The sequence below is a fragment of the Spermophilus citellus genome (genome assembly GCF_964194105.1).
Source record: "Spermophilus citellus genome assembly, chromosome: 16".
Lineage (NCBI taxonomy): Eukaryota > Metazoa > Chordata > Mammalia > Rodentia > Sciuridae > Spermophilus > Spermophilus citellus.
In genome coordinates this window covers 11,838,784-11,861,893 of record NC_138196.1, presented here as the reverse complement: position 1 = coordinate 11,861,893, position 23,110 = coordinate 11,838,784, and the positions used below count along the sequence as shown (strand labels likewise).

Genomic DNA, 23,110 nt, shown 5'->3' with positions numbered 1-23,110 from the left:
CAGAAGGCTGATTTAGATACTAGAATAAAATACTGTTCTAAGTATGGCAGCTTAATGTGCATTTGCAAACACTCCCTAAAATGTCATTATGTTGTAGTAGGATTTAAAATATTGAATCATGCAGTGACCTTTCCTTAGAAGGAAGTGGTTTAATCCTGAAGCAAAATTATTGAGAGTTGCCTATATCAATTTAGAGCTTTTTGTGCTCCAGCAAATGTAGAATTATTTTTCTCAGATTATGGGGCTCCCAAATTAATGACACCAGGGTAATTTAAAATTGCACCTTCTGCCTCCATATTATATTGGTTAAGCCTGGATTTCTGCTCCGGTGTCTTCCTTTCACACAGAGCCGTTCAAGGCTCAGTATCCCAATACAATTCTATGGCAAGGCTTTGAGCTCAGTGAAGCTAGGTACAGGGGACTAGAACAAATGGGCAAGCAAATTAGTATTTAAAATTCAGTAAGCACATCTAACTGCAGGCTCCCTGTGGACTTACAAGTTGATCAGCAAGTCCCGGAAATTAGAGGATGACTGAGCTCATGCAGAAGGGCTGTGCTTCTCTGCTTTTCCAAGCCTGTGCACAGAGCTGAGATTCAGATGTGGCTGGAGTGAAAACAAATTCAAACTTCCAAAAGGAGAAAGAGAATTAAAAACAGAGAAAACAAAAGCTCCTCAAACAATGGCCTTGGTGGTGACAGCGACTCTCCCTTAGCAGCCTGGTTCATCTTCCTGCAGTGGACTTTTAATAACTCTGCAGGTGAGAAGTTGTGCTTCATATTTATTCATGTGGTCGCTCCCCCTCAATGTATCTACACATCCTGATGTGCTTGTCTGGTAAACTTTATGGCCTCAGTGCACGCAGCCCCAAGAGCTTTGTTATTACCTTCATCAATAACCTGGTGCTCCTGCTCCCATGAATCCCTCATGCCTTCCTGTGCCCTGCCACAGCTAACAAGTGCTTTGCCATGATCACTGATTCATACGCATGGGCACCTGTTCCCTTCATTCAACTTGCACCCCTGTGATTTTGACTGGATCTTGTCAAGTAACAAGGAAACCAATCTGGAAAATTCCCCTTAGGGGCCAATTTATACAGACAATCAATTTTTACAACTGGGATTAATCTCTTCTTTCTTCCTTCCTTAGCTATAATACTTGGAAATAAATACAAATCATATTGAGTATTATGTTAACACATTATTACTTTTAAATGGTCTAATATTCACGCAAATATCTACAATGAGTGAGTTGTGAGAAACTGCCAATATTATATATTTCCAAAAGTTTAAAAATACACATTTATCCCCAATACTAACTTTTATAGCCTAAGTTTGATTGTGCAATATTAACCTTTTATATTAGGATAATAGATATTTTAATTCTGCAATTATTTTAATGCTTAGATTTAAAATGTAATTACATCATTGGGGTCTGCCTGTCCCAGTACTTAGACCTACAGGACCGAAGGACTCTGTGCTCCTAGGTACAGGCATTGAGTGAGCCCACTAGAAACCCTTCAGTCCAAATCTTAACACTGAAAGCATGCTATTTTTAAAGAAAATGCCATAGTCTAATATATTAGCATTTCTTCATAAAATCATTACATAGAACATGCACAAAGTGGGAGGTCAGAATCGAACTTAATAACTTAGTGACTGCAGCAGTTTTAGTTTGGGACTGTATTTCAAAATTCACGAAATACCTCTTGTTATCTTGATGAACACTATACTTCTCTATATAAGTGAAAAGTTTCCATTATTTGGTTATATTTTGAATTTGGGACTAGCAAAATTGGTTCTTTAGTGAGAGATCTCTAGTTTCCCTTGAAGAAAAAATTGTAGATCATCTATTCAGACAATATGTAATTAGAATCCCATGTTACTCATTAATATAAATTTCTGAAATAGCTGGACTTATTTTTTTAAAGAGTCAGAGTTTTATGTACACTAGTTGTAGAGCTTTGAACATGAGTAGGAAGTGGGGTCCTGTGCTCCCTGCCCATGTAAGTAAACATACAATGTAAAGATTACATTAGTTAAATGTTTCTTCTGTTGTATTGCTATTTACCACCTACCACAAACTCTGGTTATTTTGGAACCCAATAAGTATATGTTCAATAAATTCCTGGGAGAAGTAATACTAGAGTGCAGATCCTTAATCAGCATGTGCCCTGTGAGTGAGTGGTTAAACACATTCACAAACAACTTAATAGATGGAAGTTACTGTCTACATGTCATATGCTTTCTGAAAATTAGTAAAAATGTCCTAATGGGGTTAGTTTTACATAATGTGTCAGTCTTTCAGTTAAAGTATATGTCTAAGATTAATCCATATACATTCAGTAAATTTTTCAAATTTAATCTAGCAAAAGGAATTGAGAAAGATAGTGTTTGTGTGGCCTCTAAGAAGATCTTGATTCTAGAAGACATAAGGTAAAACCTCTAAAGGTCAATAATCATGAGCTTAGTTCAGAGAATTATATTTTAGGATTTTACAGAAGTTCCTCTTCTGGCAGACCCCAGCCCCAAACTGAGAGAACAACCTCTTTTGTTCTCTCCACAGCTCCTTCTTTTAATGCCTCTAGCAAAAACATTTCCTACTAACACAAAAATATTTTCCTCCTTTAGCAAGGAGCTAAGCCAAGGAACCCTGTCACCCACTGCTGCCACTAGATGACTGAGTGTCAGGGGTGAGTGCAGTCTTCACCTGGCACCTGAGCTCCAGGTGGCCTCTCACACTGGTCCTCCGTGCTGCTCCAAAATCCTGAGGTCATGTGCTCCATCATCTCCTGGTTGTGTTCAGGTAGCCACTGTCCTTAGGTTCCAGTCCCTGCTCCAAGCCACACCTCTGTTCATGGCCCCTCTTCCCAGGAACGCTGCTACCACCTTTGCAAACCAATGAAGAACTCGGGATCCAGGATGGTACCAACTTGCCCCTAGGTGCACACTCCCAGCTCCCAGAGCTCTCTGACAACAGGCACCTGTGGCCCCATGTCATATGCTGCCTCTGGGCAGTGGCTGCAGCACCTGCCCAAATGGAAGCACTCAGGGCTGGGAAGAGCCACTTCCTATGCCCCCGATTTCCCTGCATGCTCTGGCCCTTTCTGTTCACACCTTTACCCCACACTCTGCCCTCTGCCTTTTTTTCCATTTGTCTATTCTGTGTCCTTTATTTTGTATTCCCATTTTCTTGGGCTGCCAACTCCCAAGATGCAAACATAGCCACAACAAGGTGCCAGGCTGAGTGATGGTGTGCAACAAGGGAAGGGTAATACACACACACCACACAAGCACACAATCATAGCCTTACTCATTCCCACAAACTTATGCATCACACAAATACAGACTCACAAAAACAGTTCATGCACACAGATACGCATACACACAATACCTAGGTATACAGTTGGACATCTCCAAAGAGATGTACATTCATTCTCATATGTGCATACTCCAGGCCCATGTCCTCATGCACACACAGCCATATTTGTTTACCCACACTCACAGTCCAGACATGCAAATTCTCTCCTTAGTCTCCACAACTGTAAACATTCCCAACCTGTACAGGGATCCGGAAGGTGGCTAGCTATGGATCCAGAGGCAGGCTAAGCTCCAGTCTGGCCCAAGGGAGAGTGAAAGGCAGAGGGACAACAGAAACCTGTTATCTTCCTGTCCTGGGAAGCAAGGTGTGAGGAGAACCTACATGCCAAAGAAGCAGTCCACACCCTCTGACCTGGAACCCTCAGTGAGGGGCCTCCTGGCTCCTAGAGTTGTCCCCCAGGAGTACGAATGTTGGGGTGTGGAAGGAAGTCTTTATGGTCCCAAACAGAACCTCTCCCCTTTGTTGAAGGCTGGGCCACCTTAGGCATCCCCTTTCCACATCAACACACCCCTACACTAGGCCTATGAACAGGATCTTGTCTTTCCTTTAAGATCGCCTCACTGATACCTGTACCTCCACAAAATGGGGTCTCACTCAGACACCTCAAGGTAATGTCCCCCTCTGGAGGATCCTCATGCTGCATCTGCCCCTACACACAGCTTAAAGACACCAAAGGTACCCTTACCTCCAGCCCCTCGACCCCCAAACTAACAGGCCACACTTCCTGCATTGCAGATGAAGATGCCCATCCTAGGTGAGCCCATCTCTAATGCGGCAACTCTTGTCGCCAAAGAGTACCTCTCCAGAAGCCGCTATCCTCCAACCCAAGGCGCCCGCACCCTCCCCGTGGGGCTCCCAGCACCTACCTCCTTTGGCTTGGGTCCTATAGTTGGCGGCTCTGAGCTCTGGTGGCGCAGGTCCTGCATCCCAGCTGCAACAACATTGGCTCCTGCGCTCCAGAAGCTCCGGTGCTCTATGGGCAGTGTTGGTGGCTCCTGAGTTCTGGACGCCATCCCCTCTGTGGTGTTACACTCCGCGCTCCCGTGGCAGTGTCACCGGCTCCTGCACTCCACGGCTCCGGCTCTCCCTGGGCGGCGGCGGCGTTGGCTCCTGCACTCCAGAGGCTCCCGTGAACCCGAGGCTTCCATGCTGTGGTGTGGCGGCGGCGGTGGAAGCAGTGGCTCCTCCTCCACGATGGGGGCGGCTTGGGCTCGGGCACTCCAGCCCCCCGTGTCCTGCAGGGGCAGCGTTGGCTCCCGCACTGCAGCGGTTCCTAAACCCCTAGCTGGCTTCAGAGCTCTAGCTGCAGCAGCGGCTTTGGCTCCTGCGCTTGGGGGCGCTCCTGCAGCTCCCGGCGGAGGCGAGGCGGTGGCGCCTCCTCCTCCTCCTCCCGCATTCTGGAGGTCCCCTGGACTGTGGACTTGCTAATGAACCAGCGCAAGTGCTCTGCCCTCACTCAGGGGGCTGGTGGCAGGAGCGATTCCTAAATTTAGACCTATAGGGTTGACCCTCCCTTGGGGAGCTATTGTGGGCGCTGGGAGTAGGTTGCCTCGTCTGGAGCCCTGCGGTAGTGTCTGGGTTGGCGTACACCGGTGGGCAGTCTCCATCAGGCAGCTTGGCTCAGAGGGAGCCGCGTCCTAGGAACCCACCCGCCAAGACAAGCAGAAAACTCGACTTTCACTACAGGGAGCTCTTAGCGAGGTATAGGTGCTTATCCATATAGATCAATATAAATGAGGGTATAGTTTATTTTCGTATAATTTCACACGTCAACTTTTCAAAGTAAAAAAAATTGGTTTAAAAATTAGACATATTTAACTAAAACAAATTTTAAAATTTTTGAAAAATTAGACACAGGCAATACATGGGGACACATTTCTATAATCCCAATTATCAGGAGGCTGAGGAAGGAGTATTGGAAGTTCAAATTCAAGTTCAGGGAATTTTAGGTAGACCCCACCTCAAAAAATGTTTTTTATACTTTTATTTTGTTATTTATTTTTATGTGGTGCTGAGCCAGTGGCTCACATGTGCGAAGCAAGCGCTTTACCTAGCTGAGTCACAACCCCAGGCTGGATGTGTAGCTCAGTGGTAGAAGGCTTGTCCAGCGTGTGTGAGACCTTGGGTTCAATTCCCAGCCCTGAGAAAGTGAGAGGTGTGCAGGCGCATGCACACACACGTACGCACAGGAAGAGAAATGCAAGAAATAAATGTATGGTATAAACATAGATGTGGAAGAGTTTATGGTATTATAAATTTGTAACCTTTAGTAAGAGTAAAACTAGAAGAAAGTTATGGTCAGCATTAAAAATGTTATGGAATAACAAAACTTTTGAATCAATTCAGAAACATTGGCAGTCTTGCCAACATAAAATGCCAGTTATATGGCTCTCCACGTAGGGTCACACTACCCTGCTTATCTTGACATTGATATATCTCATTTTCTGTGGCTCTCCACCAATAGCCCAGCAACATTGAGAGTTCTAATATGAATATAACACAAGTTCTTATACATTTCATTAGATTTGTGTTATATGCCAGTATAGAAACCAATTCCCAGCTCTATGTACATAGCACAATATATGAGTTGTGCCCTCAGAGAATAACAGAGTCCATGTAGAAACTAGTACCAATGCACCTACTGTCACCAATAGGAACCATGTTTTGTGGCTTTTCACATAGGTCCAAGCAATCCTGTAAATCCTGACATTGTATAATTTCAGTTTCATGTGAATTCCATGTAAACCACAAATATTTTCCCTTATCCTGTAGGAACACTCCATTCTCATCATATAATCACCCTGCTTCAAGGACTCGATCAATGCATCCTGACTGGGATGCCTACTGTATTCTTCAGCCTCCTCAATGCCACGGGTTTCCGGCAGCTCTTGATTGCAGGTGTGCTGACTTTAATCCCTGACCCTATCCTTATTCATCCTCTCCAGAGGCCTTTATGGTTGCTTTTCCCTCTCAGTGGAATGTCTTTCCTGCCCCTCTTTTCCAAAAGTCCTTCCTCATCTATGAAATCTTAATTTGATTGTGATTTTTCTGATAAGTTTTTTGACTCTCTTGACATTATTTATTGTATTCTGTAATTGACACTTAGCATTCTTAAGAGTCTTATTATAAGTATAACTTGACTGTTATTTGTGTCATTAACAATTAATATCCGTTTCCTACATTAGAATGAAACTTCACTAAGGGACTGTTTGTCTAGGCTTTAACTGTGGGTATCAGACATTAACATCAACTTTAATATGTGGCATCATAGCCAAAGCATCTGGCAGTGTCGGCCATGTACTAATAACACTCTTTATAGTCATCTGGCCAATTAAATGAATTATTATATGATTTAGGATAATAAAATAGGAAGTGTGATATAGTAATTTGGGGTTATTTAAATACTATATTTATGAAGAAACTTATAACATTTAATGCCATAATTAGAATACCATAAGATGTTTGAAGTACAGTCAGTCCTGAATACCTGTGGGATATGTAGGAGTAGATTCAATCAATTATGAGTTTGAAGACATCTGGAAATAAATGGAATCTTAACTATACATATACATACCTGTATTCTTGACATTAGTTCCTAAACAATATTGAAAAATATATTTTGTTGAGATATTATATGTAAAAATGATTGAAAGTATACAGGAAGATATACAATAAATAATATAAACATATAACACTACTGTATATAATAGACTTGAAACCCAGCAGATTTTAGTGTATGTGTGTTTGGGGTGGGGCTTGGAATCACCCTCCCATGAATATAGAGGGACAACTGTGCACTACAACACAAGGAAAGTGGCTGTTTTTCCATCAGAAATACCATTGTTTACATTAATTGATAATAGAATAAACAGAACTGTATATCATTTACTTATTTAGGATGCTTATGCTAAAAGAGGGCCTTTTCAACCATGATCCTCAAATATTAATTAAGGTCACGATTTGACCCAGCAAAAAATGTATCATAAATGTATTTGTATCTATAATAATCAATACCCTGATTTTCATAATTTACATATCTTTTTGTACCTCTTTACATTTTTGCTTAAAAGCTTATTTTCTAAAATCCCTGTTAGTAAACTTTATTTCCATTAATATCCAAAATTTCAACAAAAATGTCTTCTCTTTTTCAATTTTCTCTTTGAATCTAGTTCCAAAATCCTACTCCTCTTCATTTTTTAGAAATTATTGTGCTGTACTCTCTTGGTGAAGATAAGTACTTAGTAAAAGATGAGGCTTTAAAAACGTGACTAAAGATTTTTAAAATCATTTCAAGAACATTGAAAGGTGGTAGTATCTCTGAATACATATTTTATGCATTTACACATATTTTAGTCTTTCACAAATATCATGAGTTAGGATCACAACCAGAAATCAGATATTGAAGATTAGTACTGTCTTTGAAAGGAATTTGAGCAGAAACATGAAAGAAGAAGAAGCTTGTCTTTGCTGGATAACAAATTGGCTGTAGCCATACTCTAGCTTTATTCCCATCTCTTGTTATTTAATATAAAATGATTGTTTTAAAACTTCTAAGTAATGTGCTTGAATGATTAGATTTAGATGTAATTCTAATTAGATTGAATTCCTTATTTAAAATAAGGAAAACTGTCATGATTCTAGAGATTGAGTTAAAAGAAAGCACAATTGGAAATTAATTTAATTCTTTTTTGAACTTTGGTCATTCAGTAAGGGCATCCAAAGGGACAGCTTTCAAACACTATTACAGCTCTGGATCCAATAGTCAACGCATCCCTATTATTGTTTCTCAAAAACCTCGATTTACTCATAATAAATTCATTAGTATTAGACAGAGGAAACTGTCCGGAACTCCAGGAGGCTTCTCCTCACATGCTTTTGCTTCTGTGCTGAACTCAGATGGTGTCAGCACACACAGCACTGTGACCCTGGCTGCATCTTCAAGAAAACCTGATGCCTCAGCCAGGCTGCAGGGGGAGTGTGAAGCTGCCTTGTCCCCATCGAGGACAAGCACTCTAACCTCAAAGTCCTGCTTCACTTCAGTGATGAATGATTTTCTGTCTTTTACCAGGACCCTCACAAGAATTACAGTTAAGTGTTAAGTAACTTTTATTATTCCAATTTTGTTTTGCTTTTTAAAAGCAGCTTGAAATCCTGATAGAGTTGCCATAATTTTGATCCTACAAATTTGTGATTGTGTTGAATTATTTAACTTGAATCATAATTTCTAAACTCAAGCCTATAATAAAAAAGAAAGATAACCCATAACACAACATTTAATCAATGATTTAATAATCATATTGGAAATAAAAATTACACACAGTTTAAAATACTACAAAACATAAAATTTAAAAATGACCAAATAATACTTTATATTACCAGGAAAATATTTCACTTTCAAGGTCAACATTTAAAGTTGCCACATATTTTTTTCCATTAAAATATTTTTAAAAATTAAATTAATAAGAAATGCATGATATATTTAGTGTAATATAAAGTATTTCTGCTCTATATATTGTAAATACGTGTAATAAAAAGAAAAATAAGTGCAAAGAAAAATTTACTGATTTAGAAAATCTAAATGGAAAATCAAAATATTTTTCTTTAAATGGGCATATTGAAAGATACTGGTTTGACATTGACAAAATTAGATGTTAAAATTGACATCTATCTTTAAGGAAAAGGAAATAATGGGAATTGGATTGCTCATTGCATTTTATTAAGCAGAAAGAATTTAATCTCTATCTCACTTTACTATATATCAAGTACTTTGTAAGAGATTATAATTAGAAATTCATTGTATCAATTAATCTTAAAATAACCTTATATTACTATTACTGCATCAATTTACATCTGAGGAAATTGTTAAATTAGCAAAGTAATTTTCAAGAGTCTCATATTAAGATATACAAATAAAAAGACCCAGCCCCTCCCATTTGCAGCAACAGGGGGTGTGATCAGGTGGTGCCTCGAGTCTCTGACCCCTCACAGGTGTGTCAGACGCCTCTTCATAGATTAACCAAATGAGGAGGACACGCTCCACCAGGAGTCCTCCAGAGGGCCCCCATCTGTGGGAGGAGCACCACACACAGGTCTCGGACTCGTTTGGGTCTAAGGGAGAGGCAGGGTGCTGAGCTCAGGGGACTCCGAGGGCATGGGCAAGGCTGTGGGGGCTAAGGGGCCTTTGAGCAGCAGGTGGGCTTGGTCTCAGGCTGGACTGCAAGCAGACCAAGTGCAGGAGCCCAGGAGGAGCAGCGCTAGGAGGAGGGGTCCTGGGAGGGGGCTGAGGTGCCTTTGGGCAGCTGCGCAGCTCAGCTTGACTGATGGGGAGTGTGGCGGAGTGGGAAGGGGCAGGGGCGGGGAGCGGGCTCCTGGTCAGTGTGGTGGGAGAGGAGGCTGGGAGCTGTCCATGGCTCTGATTAGCGTCCTTGACAAAAGAAAATGGACGAGGTGTGCAGGGGATTTTATGAATTGAGTAGGTGAGTGAGCACAGTAGATCCATCTGATCCATTTTCATTGGTTCTTCATTTGCTTTATGGGTGACCCAAGCCCAGGTTCCAGATAGAAACGGGCTGGGTTTCAGCACAGGCTGGGCCTTCACACAGGCTCCTGCTGGGCTGGTTTGGCCAGTGTCCCTGCACGAGGTCCCCAAAGGTCCTTGGCACCTGCTGCAGTGGGAGCCCAAGGACATGCTGGGGTTGGCACGACCAAAACACAGTGAAGCTCTAAGATGATCAGGGAAGGCTCCGTTTCCATAGCAAGTTAGAGCTCACACCACGGGCAGAAGGCCCCGGGCTCCAGAGGTCACTGTTAGAGCAGACCCAACACTGCAGGGCATGGCGTGGCCCAGGTGTTCACCAGGCAAACCAGCCTCCTGGCTCTTGTACAAGGAAGGAAGGAAGGAGGGAGGGAAGGAGGGAAGGAAGGAAGGAAGGAAGAAAGGAAGGAAGGAAGGAAGGAAGGAAGGAGAGAGGGAGGGAGGGAAGGAGGGAGGGAAGGAAGGAAGGAAGGAAGGAAGGAAGGAAGGAAGGAGAGAAGGAAGGAAGGAGGGAAGGAAGGAGGGAAGGAAGGAAGGAAGGAAGGAAGGAAGGAAGGAAGGAAGGAGGGAGGGAAGGAGGGAAGGAAGGAAGGAAGAAAGGAAGGAAGGAAGGAAGGAAGGAAGGAAGGAAGGAGAGAGGGAGGGAGGGAAGGAGGGAGGGAAGGAAGGAAGGAAGGAAGGAAGGAAGGAAGGAAGGAAGGAAGGAGAGAAGGAAGGAAGGAGGGAAGGAAGGAGGGAAGGAAGGAAGGAAGGAAGGAGGGAGGGAGGGAGGGAGGGAGGGAGGGAAGGAAGGAAGGAAGGAAGGAGGGAGAGAAGGAAGGAAGGAGGGAAGGAAGGAAGGAAGGAAGGAAGGAAGGAAGGAAGGAAGGAGAGAAGGAAGGAAGGAGGGAAGGAAGTAGGGAGGAGGGAAGGAGGGAGGGAAGGAAGGAAGGAAGGGAGAGAGGAAGGGAGGGAAGGAAGGAAGAAAAGGAGGGAGGGAGGTAGGGAGGGAGGAAGGAAGGAAGGAAGAAAGGAAGGAAGGAGGGAGGGAAGGGAGTGAGGGACGGAGGGAGGGATGGAGAGAAGGAAGGAAGGAAGGAGGGAAGGAAGGAAGGAGGGAGGGAAGGAAGGAAGAAAAGAAGGGAGGGAGGGAAGGAAGGAAGAAAAAGAAGGGAGGGAGGGAAGAAAGGAAGGAGGGAAGGAAGGAAGGAAGGAAGGAAGAAAGGAAGGAAGGAGGGAGGGAGGGAAGGAAGGAAGAAAAGAAAGGAGGGAAGGAAGGAAGGAAGGAGCGAAGGAAGGAAGGAGGGAGGGAAGGAAGGAGGGAGGGAGGGAGGGAGAAAGGAAGGAAAGAGGGAGGGAGGAAGGAAGGAGAGAGAGAGAAGCTCGCGGGATTGAGGGCTGCCCTCCAGCTGCCAGCATGGCGTCCTGAGGGCTGAGGTGCTGGGATGGTTTTGAATTCCCGCTGAAGCCACAGTAGCTCAAAGCCACGAGTCCTCTTTCTTCTCTTCTCCAACTTTCACCAGTCTCTGTCCTTGGCGCAGGGTGAGGAGAGTGCCCCCATCTCCCACCCAGCGCGCCACACTGAGCCGAGAGTCCCTCTACAGTACAGGTCTCCCAGCCCCGGAGGCTGCCTGACAAGAGCCTTGCAGCTTGTGGTGCCCTGTTTACCCTGAGTCACTTTGTGCCTGGTTGAGACAGTGGCACCTCGGCCTGTGACTCTGCGCACAGACGGGCCTGCTTTGAAACGGCTCCCAGACATATTTCATGACCAGCAGCCTCAAACCCCAAAGAAAAATTCCCTGCACTTTTTTGGTTTGCTTATTTAACTGGAAATAGGCAAATGAAAAAACTGTCCCTTAATTTAATGAGAAACTTTTTTAAGAAGAAAACTTGGAGTATCTGAAAATGGCATTGATTGAAAAAATCCATAAAGTAGAACAGATTGAATTTCAATCTAAAGACTTTGCAGTGAGAATATCTTAGAATTACTTAAAACCTGTAACTAACAATTAGTTTCCTGTTGGGAGATAGGGTAGACCTCACAGTTGGGCCCTGGAATGTCCCCCAGAGGCCACGAGCTCCCAGCGGTGTGTGTCCTGGGGAGTGGTGGCACCCTGAGCTGGGGCCTCGTGGGGGGCTGCTGGACACCTGGGACCTGGCCCCTTCCTCTCTTGCCTCTGCTTCCAGGCACCAGGAGTGGCAGCATGCTGTGCCCTGAGCTCCTGCCCAGGTGCTGTTTGCCACAGCCCCAGAGCAACGGGGCCAAGCCACCTGGACAGACACCTCCAAGATGGGAGCTGAAGCCCATGTCTCCTCTTTTCCAGTCGATCATCTCGCCTTTCCTACAGCAGTGAACACTGTCACAGGACACCCAAGGGTTGGTTGCCTTCCATGTCGGGGACAGAACATCCCAGAGGATGAGTCAGACACCACGCCGTGGGAGCAAGGCCTGGCTGTCCCTCCTGGGAATGCCTTGAGGGCCCCAGGGACTTGGCTGGGGCAGTGAGTCCCTGCGGGTCAGGAGCCGAGGGACTGACGTGCGGAGGCAGGAAATCTCCGTCTCCAGTGCCATCACCAGCCAGTGGACCTCACGGGGCTCTTCGGAGGGAAACTGACCCCAGCAAGCCCCCTCCACGCTGGTTTGCTCTGAGCCCCAGGGGTGAACACCGTCTGCCTGGGTGAGCTCCGCCCGGCTTTTGTCTCTGAGTGGCTCCCCCTGGTGGCCTCTGCCTAGACAGCACCTGGTCCAGCCCCTCCTGGGCTTTCCCAGGGCCACCCCAGGGCCACCCCAGGCCCTGAATCCTCCACTCCCTCACCACAGCCCACAAGCCTGTCCTCCTCTGCTCTGAAGGCCCTGCGTGGCTCTCCACACCATGGCCAGAGTGACACCCCTCTGGGCTGACCCCTCCAGGGGTCCCTGCACCCTACGTCAGGGTGACTCCTCTGCACAGGCCTTCTGGCAGCTTCTCTGTGCTCCTGGTGTTCTTCCTATCACACATCTCTATCTGCTCTCTTTGGTATATTTAACTTGCAGTTTGTGGGACTTATTCTGCTGTTTCATGGTCACATACTGGAGCAGCCTGTTCTGGGTGAAGTAGTTACCTTTCTTTTTCTCTGGGGAACCTCTACTCACACCTCAGAACCCCGCGCAGAGCGGCCCCTCCTCCAGGAAGTCCCTTGGATTAGAGACCTTCCCAGTGTGTGCAGCCTCAGTCACACCAGCAAGGCAGAGGTGACACTTCTGGCTCACCATCCTTGATACCCAGGAGCCACTGGTCAGGCTTTGGAGACTGCTGTCCTGTCCTCAGCATTGCAGCCTGGCCAGTGGGTTCTAAGATCACCTCCCTGAGAGACGGTGAGGGGTGGAGGGCCGGTGGGCCTGCCGTGGAGGACGGACTGAGCCTGTCTGTGTTCACTCTGTGGCCTGCCTGTGGCTGTGTGGTGGACACCCAGGGGGGGGGGGCACTCGTGTTTAAGGATCATCTGGACATACTGGCGGGGTTGAAGTGGTCAGCCCAGCACATTTCCAATAGGAGTAGGCGTGGACAGGAAGCTGCCTTGAACAGCCGTTTCCATAATTGACAATTAGCATTTTCTCTGTATTAGAAGTTGTTTTTTTTAAAACCTACCATTTGGGGAAACTTTATGAGAAAAAAATAAAAATAAAATGAACAATTATGAATGAGGGCAACTAACTAAGGTAAAGGATGAGGTCAGCCTTGGGAATCAGAGCCGTCTCTGAGCGGGTGTGTCCTGAGCGTGGGGGTCACGGTCGGCCAGCAGTGGCCAGGTGGTGGCAGCTGACACCTGAGGAGCCTGCGGCACTCCGTCTTGGCGGAGACTCTTAGCCCCAGCACCCCCTGGAGCCTGAAACACTGGCTGAAATGGCAAACAAATTCAATTACCCTGCGATTTTAATTAGCACAAAAAATAACCTCTTTGTTAACAAGAAAGAAATTGATTCGGAACACACTGGCCAGGTACAGTTGAAAACCCAGCACACTGCGGTGACTGCAGAGAGCCAGGTGCCCTGCGTGGCCCGGGCCACGGGAGGCTCAGTAAATAGGATTTGATGCCATTGCAGCTGAGGGGGGTGAGGCTTCACAACAGAGGAGGGTCCCCGCCAGGCATGCGGGGTGTTCCCATAGCTGACTACTCTCCTGCTCTTCTCCCAGAAACGCAGAATTGAGCATAGGCACTTTGGAGACGGACAGCAGCAGACCTGACACAGCTCCACGGCCCGCATTTGTCTCTTCAGAACGTGGGAGACAGAGATCCTAAGCCTGGATTTCAGAACTGAGCAAACCTTGCAAACCCCACGCAGCCTCTGAGCACTGGCGCAGGACACTGCTGTGTGGCAGTGGCCAAGGAGGGCCGTGCCTGCGTTGGATTCCCCACGGTGGGCTCCAGAGACACTTCCCGTCCTATTACAGGTGAGGCCCGCAGAACCAGGCACAGCCCTTCAGTAGGACTGTCTGCTCCAGGGCAAGTGCACCTTGAGCCTGCACGTCAGCACCGCAGGCGACACGGCACAGCCACTGCAGCGTGGGGCAGGACACAAATGCACGGCACTCACCTAACTATGAGGGGCTTCTCCTACTGAGGTCTGAGTGTGAACACACGTGCATGTGTGTGACTGTGTGCATGGGTGAGTGTGTGCAAGTATACGACACATTCATGAATGCACCTGTAGTGTGCATGTGTGTGAGCATGCACAAGTATGTTTACGCACTGAAACCCATGCATGCAGCTGTGATCGGTACCACACTCCTGCTCCCTGCTTCTTTTCTCCAAAACACGGCAGTCACAGGATCAAGGCAGAAACACAGCAGTCATGGGAGGCTGTTCTGAGAACAGCAGGGAGGGGTCGCCCACCAGCTGTCTGTCTGTCTCCTCTGTCTGTCCACCCTCTGCTGATCATCTACCTAGCTCTGCCGTCTATCCGTCACCCATAGACAATGGGTTCTCCCTCTGGTTCTACACAGAGAAGAACATAGACGGTGTAAGTCGTGGGAATGGGAGAATCCCCCTTCTGTTGGTGTCCAAATTAGACGTGTTTGAGAACCATAATGGCACGCCCTCCCTATGCTTGGTTTCCCCGTGTTTTTCTACCCAGCCTCTGGAGTCCCAGAGCAGACAGGAATGGTTTGATGGTGGCTGAAACCCTGGGAGTCAATACTACACAGCAGACAGCGCAGTGGGGAGGTTTTGCCAAAGCACCTTTTCTTCAGATGCTGCTCCTCTGACATTTATTCGTATAATCCAATCACTGGGCATTGTACCACACCTTTTCCTTTGGTGGAAGATGCAGCAGTATTCGCAGGATGTGGGCCTGGGGTGTTTGTGGTGACTGATTTTGTCAAGCGCCCTTTTAAGTTCCTGGTTATCTCCCCTGGATAGCCACGGCTGTTCTAGGATGACACCCAAGTCCTGGCCCACATGAGAAGAAATGCACAGATGTAGCTGCGTCCCCTGCCAACCCCCCAGCCTGGCCCAGGACAGATGACTCAGTCCTCGTCTAGCACAAACGCACAGCCGGGGTCCTCAGACCTCCCAAGTCCTCGGGAAGAGCTCCCAGTGCCTCTGCTCCAAATCTGCTCTCTTACGAAAGAATCCCACGTGTCCTTTAAGCCTCCCCTCAAATTCCATGTCACCATGAGGCTTCCAGTCAGAGGGTCCTATCTTCTGGCAAATTCAGGGCCACTCACTGCCCACAGGTGCACGGCTTTCTGCCTGGCACTGTCGCTGGCTTCACATCTGCCTCCTCTCCAGAGCTCAGCGTTTCACAGGAGTCTCTGATTCATCCTGTCCTAGAAGAGCCCTCAGAATGCTGCAGGGCCCAGGGAGCAGTCTGGGTCAGCGCTGAGCTGAACGGGCCTGCCTGAGCCAGATGGACCAAGGGCTGCAGGAGGAGCCAACAGAAGAGCTTCCAGCCCAGAGGGCCAGGCTTCGGCTCCCAGCTGAGCTCTTCCCAGGATGCAAGGTCAACTGAGCACCCAACAGGACCCGGTCCTGTGCCACAGCGGAGCTTTCCAGGCCTGCAGAAGGAGAGCCACAGGGGCCAGCAGCTCTAGGGGAGGACACAGCCATCTTGCAAACACAGGGCAGGCAGAGGCCACCCCAGGGCAGCCAGGCCCCCGTGCTCTGCCTTGCCCTCCCGAGCCAGAGCCCGGGCACAGCAGTGGCTGATGTGGGGTCATCTGAGGGTACCCTCGAGGAAGCTGCTCTGTGCCCGTCCGCCTTCACGCAGCCTGGCCATGGGTCACAACAGGCTGCTCACCTGGACACTCGCAGGCAGGCATCTTCTGAAGGAGCCCAGGTGCCCAGAGAGCTGGCCTACTGAAGGCCCCCGTCTGCCGTCCCCTTTGTTCCCTGGCACTCAGGGCTGCCTAGCTGCCCTTTGCCCTCTGCTCAGGCAGCTCCGGGGCAGTTTTGAGTTGCCCCAGAACCCCGGGGCCATAAAGGCTTTGTAGTTGGATTTGGAGGGAAGGAAGTCTTCCCAGGGTAATTGCTCAGTGGAGAAGCAGAAGACAGTCTGGCTTTTCACCAATACAACGCCCAGGGACTCAGGCGCAGACGTGACACCAGCACTGAGCCTCCCAGGTACTTCTGACCCCCTTCTGATCAGAGCCTGCTCTGAGGAGTGCTTAACAGTCCTCTCTGGCTGAATTTCCTTGCTTTTCACTTGCCCCTTTCCAGAGTAAACATTGTCTATTCAGATGGTCAGTCTTCTCATGGTCTTTCAATACCAATCTGAATAGCTACTCTGCAGTGCACCTTTCCAGGGACCATGAAAACCAACACACAGGTCAGGGGCAGAGAGGGGAGGAGGTGGGAGCTGCTCGCTTAAGGACAGGTGTAGACACAGGGAGGAGGCGAAGGCAGAGCTCCCACAGAAGGCCCAGGGGTCCAGGGGTCTGCAGTGTCCACCTGTGTTCTCCATCTCCTCATGCTGAAAGCAAGGTGCCCGTGCCCAGGTCCACGTGGGACGGGGAGACCAACCCATAGGACATTCCATCCACTTCTGCTCGGCACTGTTGCTGGTTTTCACATCTGCCTCCTTTGGCACTCTCTCTCTCCTCTGTCTGTCCACCCTCTGCATTAGAGACCAAAATTGGGGCCATAGCCAGCGTGGCAGTGCCCTCTTCCTCTTCCGTGGGCACACTCAGGAGGAGGGATTGCTGGCCATACAGGAGACCAGCTATTAATAGCCAAGGAGCCCACACTGGCTCCACGTGGTGGGGCCACTCCCCATGCTCACAGCAGGGTTCGAGAGCTCTTCTCCCACGTCTGACCAACACTCATCCTCTCTTCTCCTCTGGATGGCCGTCCACAGCAGGAGGGGATGTCTCCCGTGTGGTTCACTTTGTCTTCCTCTGAGGATTCCTGATGTTGGGCACATTTTCACGTGTCTGTTGGCTCCCTGTGACTTTTTTGGGAAAGTGGCCATTTGTTCTGGGTTGTTCACTCTATTTGCTTTGCTCTTGGTCTGTAGTGTGATTGTGTGGCTGCTGTCAGCCCAGGACTGCACTAACTGCAGCCTGATTTGGTTCTGCCTGGTGCGACAGTATTCCTTAACTTATCCTTATGGATATCCTGTAGCTTTATTAAGAAGCAATTATTTAGACAATGGATTAAGAATTAAATTTCATTCAGAGAGGAAAACAGTGTGTCTGTTAAGAAATAGCCCTCAACAAAGTTTCGCATCCTCGTCTTTACAAAGCCCTCCCCCTGGGCACAATGTGGAGCACATGTCCAGGATCTGGCAGGCCCGTGCATCTCAGGACTGCTGCCTGGAGGACAGATATGTTTTGGAAGCTACTCAGAGCACCAGTGAGGTGTTAAGATGGAGCTGAGGTCATGACCCCCCCTGTGGCCCTCAGTAAATAATATTAATCCCTACTGAAACTAGGAAAATGATAAAATAAGTATGTTGCAGTTTAGTTACACAGAAATAAAACATAAAAACATTTAGAATACAAAGAAGGAAGTCTTTAAGAAAATAAATGAAATATTGCCCTTATAACTTTGTTATTAGTAAGTAAGCACTTGGTGGGTTCCAGCTGCTGTGGGTGCTGCCCACTGACACGTGGTCTCTCCACCCAGGAACTGTGAGCAGCTCCAGACGGGCCGCCTGAAAAGTGCGCCTCACTAGGGCCCAGGAGGCCTTCTGCAGACCCGCAGACCCTCCACCCTGGGCTGATCAGCAAGGGCTTGGACCTGTCCCCCAGCTTGTCTAGAACCAGGCTTTTCTGGGATTTCCCTCCAAAGGCCATGTCTTCCCCCTCAGACCAGAGGACCTTCCTGGAGCACCAACGCTCATCCGAGTACCTGGCTGGAGAGCTCCTCCCACGGGGCAGGTGGCTCCACAGAGACCACGTTGTCTCAACTCGTGTTACTCGTGAAAACTACCAGTGTGGTCACACCTTAGGAGCTCTGACTTAGAGAGGAGGCCGCATCTGTGCCGTGGTGGACGCGGGTTAAAACGCTGACAGCCTTAGGTGGGCAGAGCTGCTTTCTGAAACAAGCCACAGACGCTGTCATTCTTGATGGGGACGTTTTCATCCCCTCAAGCCTGGCCCTGGACTCTGGTGTGCGGGAGAATACATGAATACCCAATCAAAGAGCCAACGCTGGCAGTTTATGAGGATTCCCTGCAACCCGACTATAAAGCAGCACCAGGAGAAAAGAGACCCTTTTACTTCACTTGACATGGAATTACACAGCAGAGCGCCAGTCAAAACAGACATTGTTAAGAAAAGTGGTGATTCCAGTTGGCTCCGCTCTGCCTCCGGATTCCCTGCAGAGATAATGCTGCAGCCGGCACAACACAGGCCCCGTCCAGCACCCTTAGTGCACAGCTCCTGGGCGGCCACAGAGATGGAGTCAGGCTGCAACAATACAGCCACCTGGGCTCGGCGCCCCGGGGCTCAGACGTGAACTCAGAAACACACCAAATACCTACAGAGAAGCAGGGTCAGAGGGCCCTTCCAGGTGCCATGGTCTCCATACCCCAGGGAAGGGCAGAGCAGGACCCTTCACAACAGTGCCCGAGCCCCCACAAGACCAACGCTCCAGAGCATCCGAGTGCCGTGTGCCTGTAACCCGTCATGATAACAGCAGGGAGCCACTGCTGTCACCACGCCTGCTGTGAAGGTGGATTTGGACTGTGGCGGAGGCAGGAAGAGCACACAGCGGGTAACCCAGGCAAGTCCAGGGACAGAAGAGGGTCTGGGTGTGGAGCGGGAGCTGAGATCCGCAGCACACAGAGGAAGCCATGGCAGGGGGTGAGGGCAGAGCCAAAGGAACGCCCCAGGTAAATGATGTGAAGCTCTGGGAATGGCCACCTGCGCCAAGGAGGTCAGCCATGGATCTGAACCTCAGGGAGGCCCCTGGGCGCATTAAGTGACTTGCACAACCTGCTCAGGACCAGTGACATCAGCCACCACTGGGCAGGTATTTCCAAGGCCATCCTGAGGGCTGTGTGAAGACCCATGGGAGGTGGAGGCAGAAGACAGAGTGGCCACAGGGAAGCAAGCCATCACAACCCGCCAGGACCCATCCCCTTGGGGTCTCAGAGATGGAGGGGGAAAGAAGAGGGCCTGCTGGGGAAGTGCTCACCTCAGCTGAAGTCGCATGGCACCACCTGGTGAAGGCAACCAGTCCTACTTGGAGGATCAGAGGACCAGGAAGGGTGAGCAGTGCAGAGCAGACAGGTCAGGACACCTGCACCTGGAGAAGACAGAATGAACCCAAGGCACGATGCAGGCACCGTCCATAGGCAGCGCGGGCCATTCTCCAGAGACGGTCTCCTCCCGGATGATCTCCTCTGATGATCTCAGTTGGAGTGACTTCAAAAGCGGGACGAGGTCCACAGGGAAGAAGCTGTGAGGAAGCAAACCTTGAACCCACCTGGGAGTCTCCTCACGATCGGCCTCAATTGCCCACCTGCCTTGCAAGAGAGGAGGTTTGCCCCTGAGCACAGCGGCTCAAGGAGGAAAGCTAAGACATGGAGAATATTTAGCTTCAAAGTCAAAACTCAGTTCAGAGGGAAGGCAGAACTAGGATCTGGGAGCAAACACTAAAAGAATATGCCTGGTGAATTTCAGAATATACGATTCAACAACTGCTGTATCCAAAAAAGACAATGCAAGAGGCCATTCAGATCAGCTGTGGTTGGGACCCCCGAGTGACAGTTCCCATTCCTGAGACCGCTACATGAACCACAATGGACACACGTTGCACACCACAGGAGCTGACCCTGGGCCAGCTGCCACCAAGTAGGAAGGCATTTCCAGAGCAGTGAGACCAGTGTATCCTTCACCTTCCAGCCCGTCTGGTGGGATCTGTGCCCTCTGTGCCTTCTGTGCCTGTGCCCTCTGTGCAGGGCCCTCAGTGCCACAGCCGTAGGCCTCATAGCCCACTACAGGCCAAGTCCAGCTGTCTTCCCTCAATGGCACGAGTGGGGCACTGAAGGCCCAGCAACCTGCAAGAGTCAGCACATCTGGGACGCAGACCCAGGCTAATCACAGAGGGCCAGGTCCCCGGTGCCACCCAGCTGTGCGTGCCTGCTCAGGAGCAGCCCTGCTCTTGCTGGGGCGAGGCCCTAGGTCTTCCTCTGTGTGAAGTGGAGCCAGGGGCCCTCACAGGCCAGCTCCCAGGATGGTGCATGTGGACGAGTAGTAGAACCTGGCATTCACAAGATCCCATGTCATCAGGACCTGTGTCCCCGTAGGTGCCTGCTTCCTGAAGGGTAGACACGTCAGGAACAACCCTGAAGTGAAATGGGTCCCTTTGTAGCTGACGACTCCCAGTGTGGACGGCCCTAGGGTAACAGAGGAGGTGTACCACAGAGCACCCTTCCTGGGCACGTCCCCCACCCCTGGAACACGGCCGCACAGGAAAGCCGGGACCCGGAGGCATGCAGAGGGGCTGGCCTGGAGGGGCCAGTCTGCGCTCCAACCCCGTTACAATCCCAACAGACCAGACCAGAGCCCAGAACCACAGCTGGGAGGAAGCAGATGTCCACCATTGTCTGTCCAATCTGAAGGCGCTTCTCCCAGGAAAGCTGTAAGGCAGGTGTCATATGGAGCGTGTGTCTTGCCAGCTTCTTATTTTTGAGGGAGCGAGGTAACCGGACCCTCTTCTAACACGCATCCCCAACCTCCGGCGGTAGCCTGACCACTCCTGCTTGTCCATTCCTCACCACCCATTGCCCATTTTAGTGGAACTAAGAGCATCAGCCCACGGGGAACGCACTCAGAGCCCTCGACAGGAAGGAGGGAGGGTGGTCCGCGGGCTCCCCACAGCAGCCACAGTGAGGTCAGTCTCAGGAGCATCGAAGCCCTGAAGGGCTGGCACCTGGGACACGGCAGCAGTGCTGCAAAGTCAGCAGAGAGCTCTAGTGACCTGCAGGAGGCACCCAAATGAGCAGGGGAGGTGCAGGATGCTGCGGACCCCTGGTAGGAGCCCGGGGCAGAGCAGGCCCACTCTAGGCCATATCTCATGCCCAGGCTCAGTGCGGCCATGTAACAGACAGGCAGTGTCTGAGAAGATATTTTGGGTTCTCGTGTGAGGACGCTGACCTAAGAAGCTAAAAATACGGGGTGGGGGTGGGGGGCAGTACATTTGCATTGCACACCACCTCTTCAAAGTGCTTAGCCTTCATAATTGGCAAAAGAAATTCAGTTAACTATCATGGAAATGGAAACATATCTTTAAAGATCTTTCTTTTCAGAAAGCCTGGCCATTCTAATTTAAGAACCCTGATCTCAGAGTGGTATTTATAACCCCAGCAAAAGGGCCTTCAGAGGCCCTGCCCCAGGAGGCTGGCCCTGGCCCCAGAGCCAAGGCCTGGGGAAGGACGGCGGCTCCCAGTAGACCACGGCTCTGGCACCCAGTGTCCTAATCCCCCCTTTCAGGACTCACCCCGGACAAGGACCCGTGCTGAGTGTAGAGTATGCCACCAGCTCCCTGTTCCTAAGGAGCCAGGCTGCCGCGGGAAGCAGGCAGGCCAGCCCTCAGGAGCACCATCCCAGGGAACCAGCCTCAGGCAGGCCCCTCAGCATCAGGACGGGGCCTGGAACTCGGGGGAACTACCAGGCCCAGCACTTGCTGCAGCAGAGGAGCAGCCCAGTCTCCGAGGGGAACGTGGGGCTTCAGGCATGAGGAACCAGCCCCATCACCCCACCACCCATGCCCGCGCAGACCCCAAATTGCCTCACATCACCCACAAAAGCCCAGGTGACCACTAAATTATTAAATGCCACTGTTACCACCTAAATAGATGGAAAAGTGGGCGCAAATTTCAAAATATAATCTAAATGGCCTAACGGCAGCCGCACCCAGTGCTGCTCTGGGTAGAAGGGCTCCCAGGTGTCAGTGGGCGACCAGGGGAGAGCCAGGTGGGGCTCTGGACCAGACAGAATTTCACAATGCTGTTTCTGAAGGGTGCCGCTGACAGGGATCGAGTGGTGATGGGCACAGTGACCAGCCCCCGACATGCCCACTGACCTCAGTGGGTACAAGCTCAGCTCTCCTGCTGCTCCTTACCTCTATACAGTGACCTGATCAGGATGTGGTCACTGACATCTGTAGGTCCACCTCAGCTCTCCTGGCTCCTCCTCAACCTCTACAGAGGTGGCTGTCCATCCTGGGTGGCTGCCTGCCCAAGGCCAGCAGCTGCCAAGCCCCTGTGCGGCAGGAGCTCAGAACCAGCCCCTCACAAACACAGGCCTGGCCACCCCTCCTGGCCACCACCCTCCATAGTAATTGACGGGGCTGGGGCAGCAAGGCATGGCTGGCTGGGACCAGAGCGAGTGGAAGCCAGGCCACAAAGAGCCTCCAAGGGTAGACGCGGCTTCCTCCCTTCTGAACTGCTGGCAAAGAGGCCTCTCAGGTCCGAGCACAGGATGTGTGTCCTGGCTCCATTTTCAAGGCTGAGTGGACTGGCCACGTGTGCTCCTGGCCCTGCAGACCTGGGGATCACACTCTGCTCGGCGTCCAGTCCTCTCCTGCCCCTGCCCTGGGCCCCTGGCTGGCCTCTTTTTCTCTCAGGCTGGCCTTGTGACTGGTCACTGTCAGTGTTTTCTGCTGTTGTGGAAGTGGGCCTCCCACTCACCTTGGCCATCGGTCTGGAAGCAGAAAGAGCCGTCCCAGGTGAACGGGACAGCTCCTCACTGCAGTCAGCAGGCCGTTGCAGTCGGAGCCCGACGGCT

General features: G+C 49.8%; 1 long non-coding RNA gene across 1 annotated transcript; it reads right to left on the bottom strand.

Moving 5' to 3' along the window:
- Nucleotides 1-18,728: 18,728 nt before the first annotated feature.
- LOC308634947 lies at nucleotides 18,729-22,625 on the bottom strand. The gene is made up of 3 exons (XR_014019117.1): nucleotides 22,446-22,625; nucleotides 19,515-19,625; nucleotides 18,729-18,854 (listed from the first exon to the last, which is right to left on the bottom strand). It is a non-coding gene; the product is annotated as an uncharacterized lncRNA (long non-coding RNA).
- Between the last annotated feature and the right edge of the window lie 485 nt (nucleotides 22,626-23,110).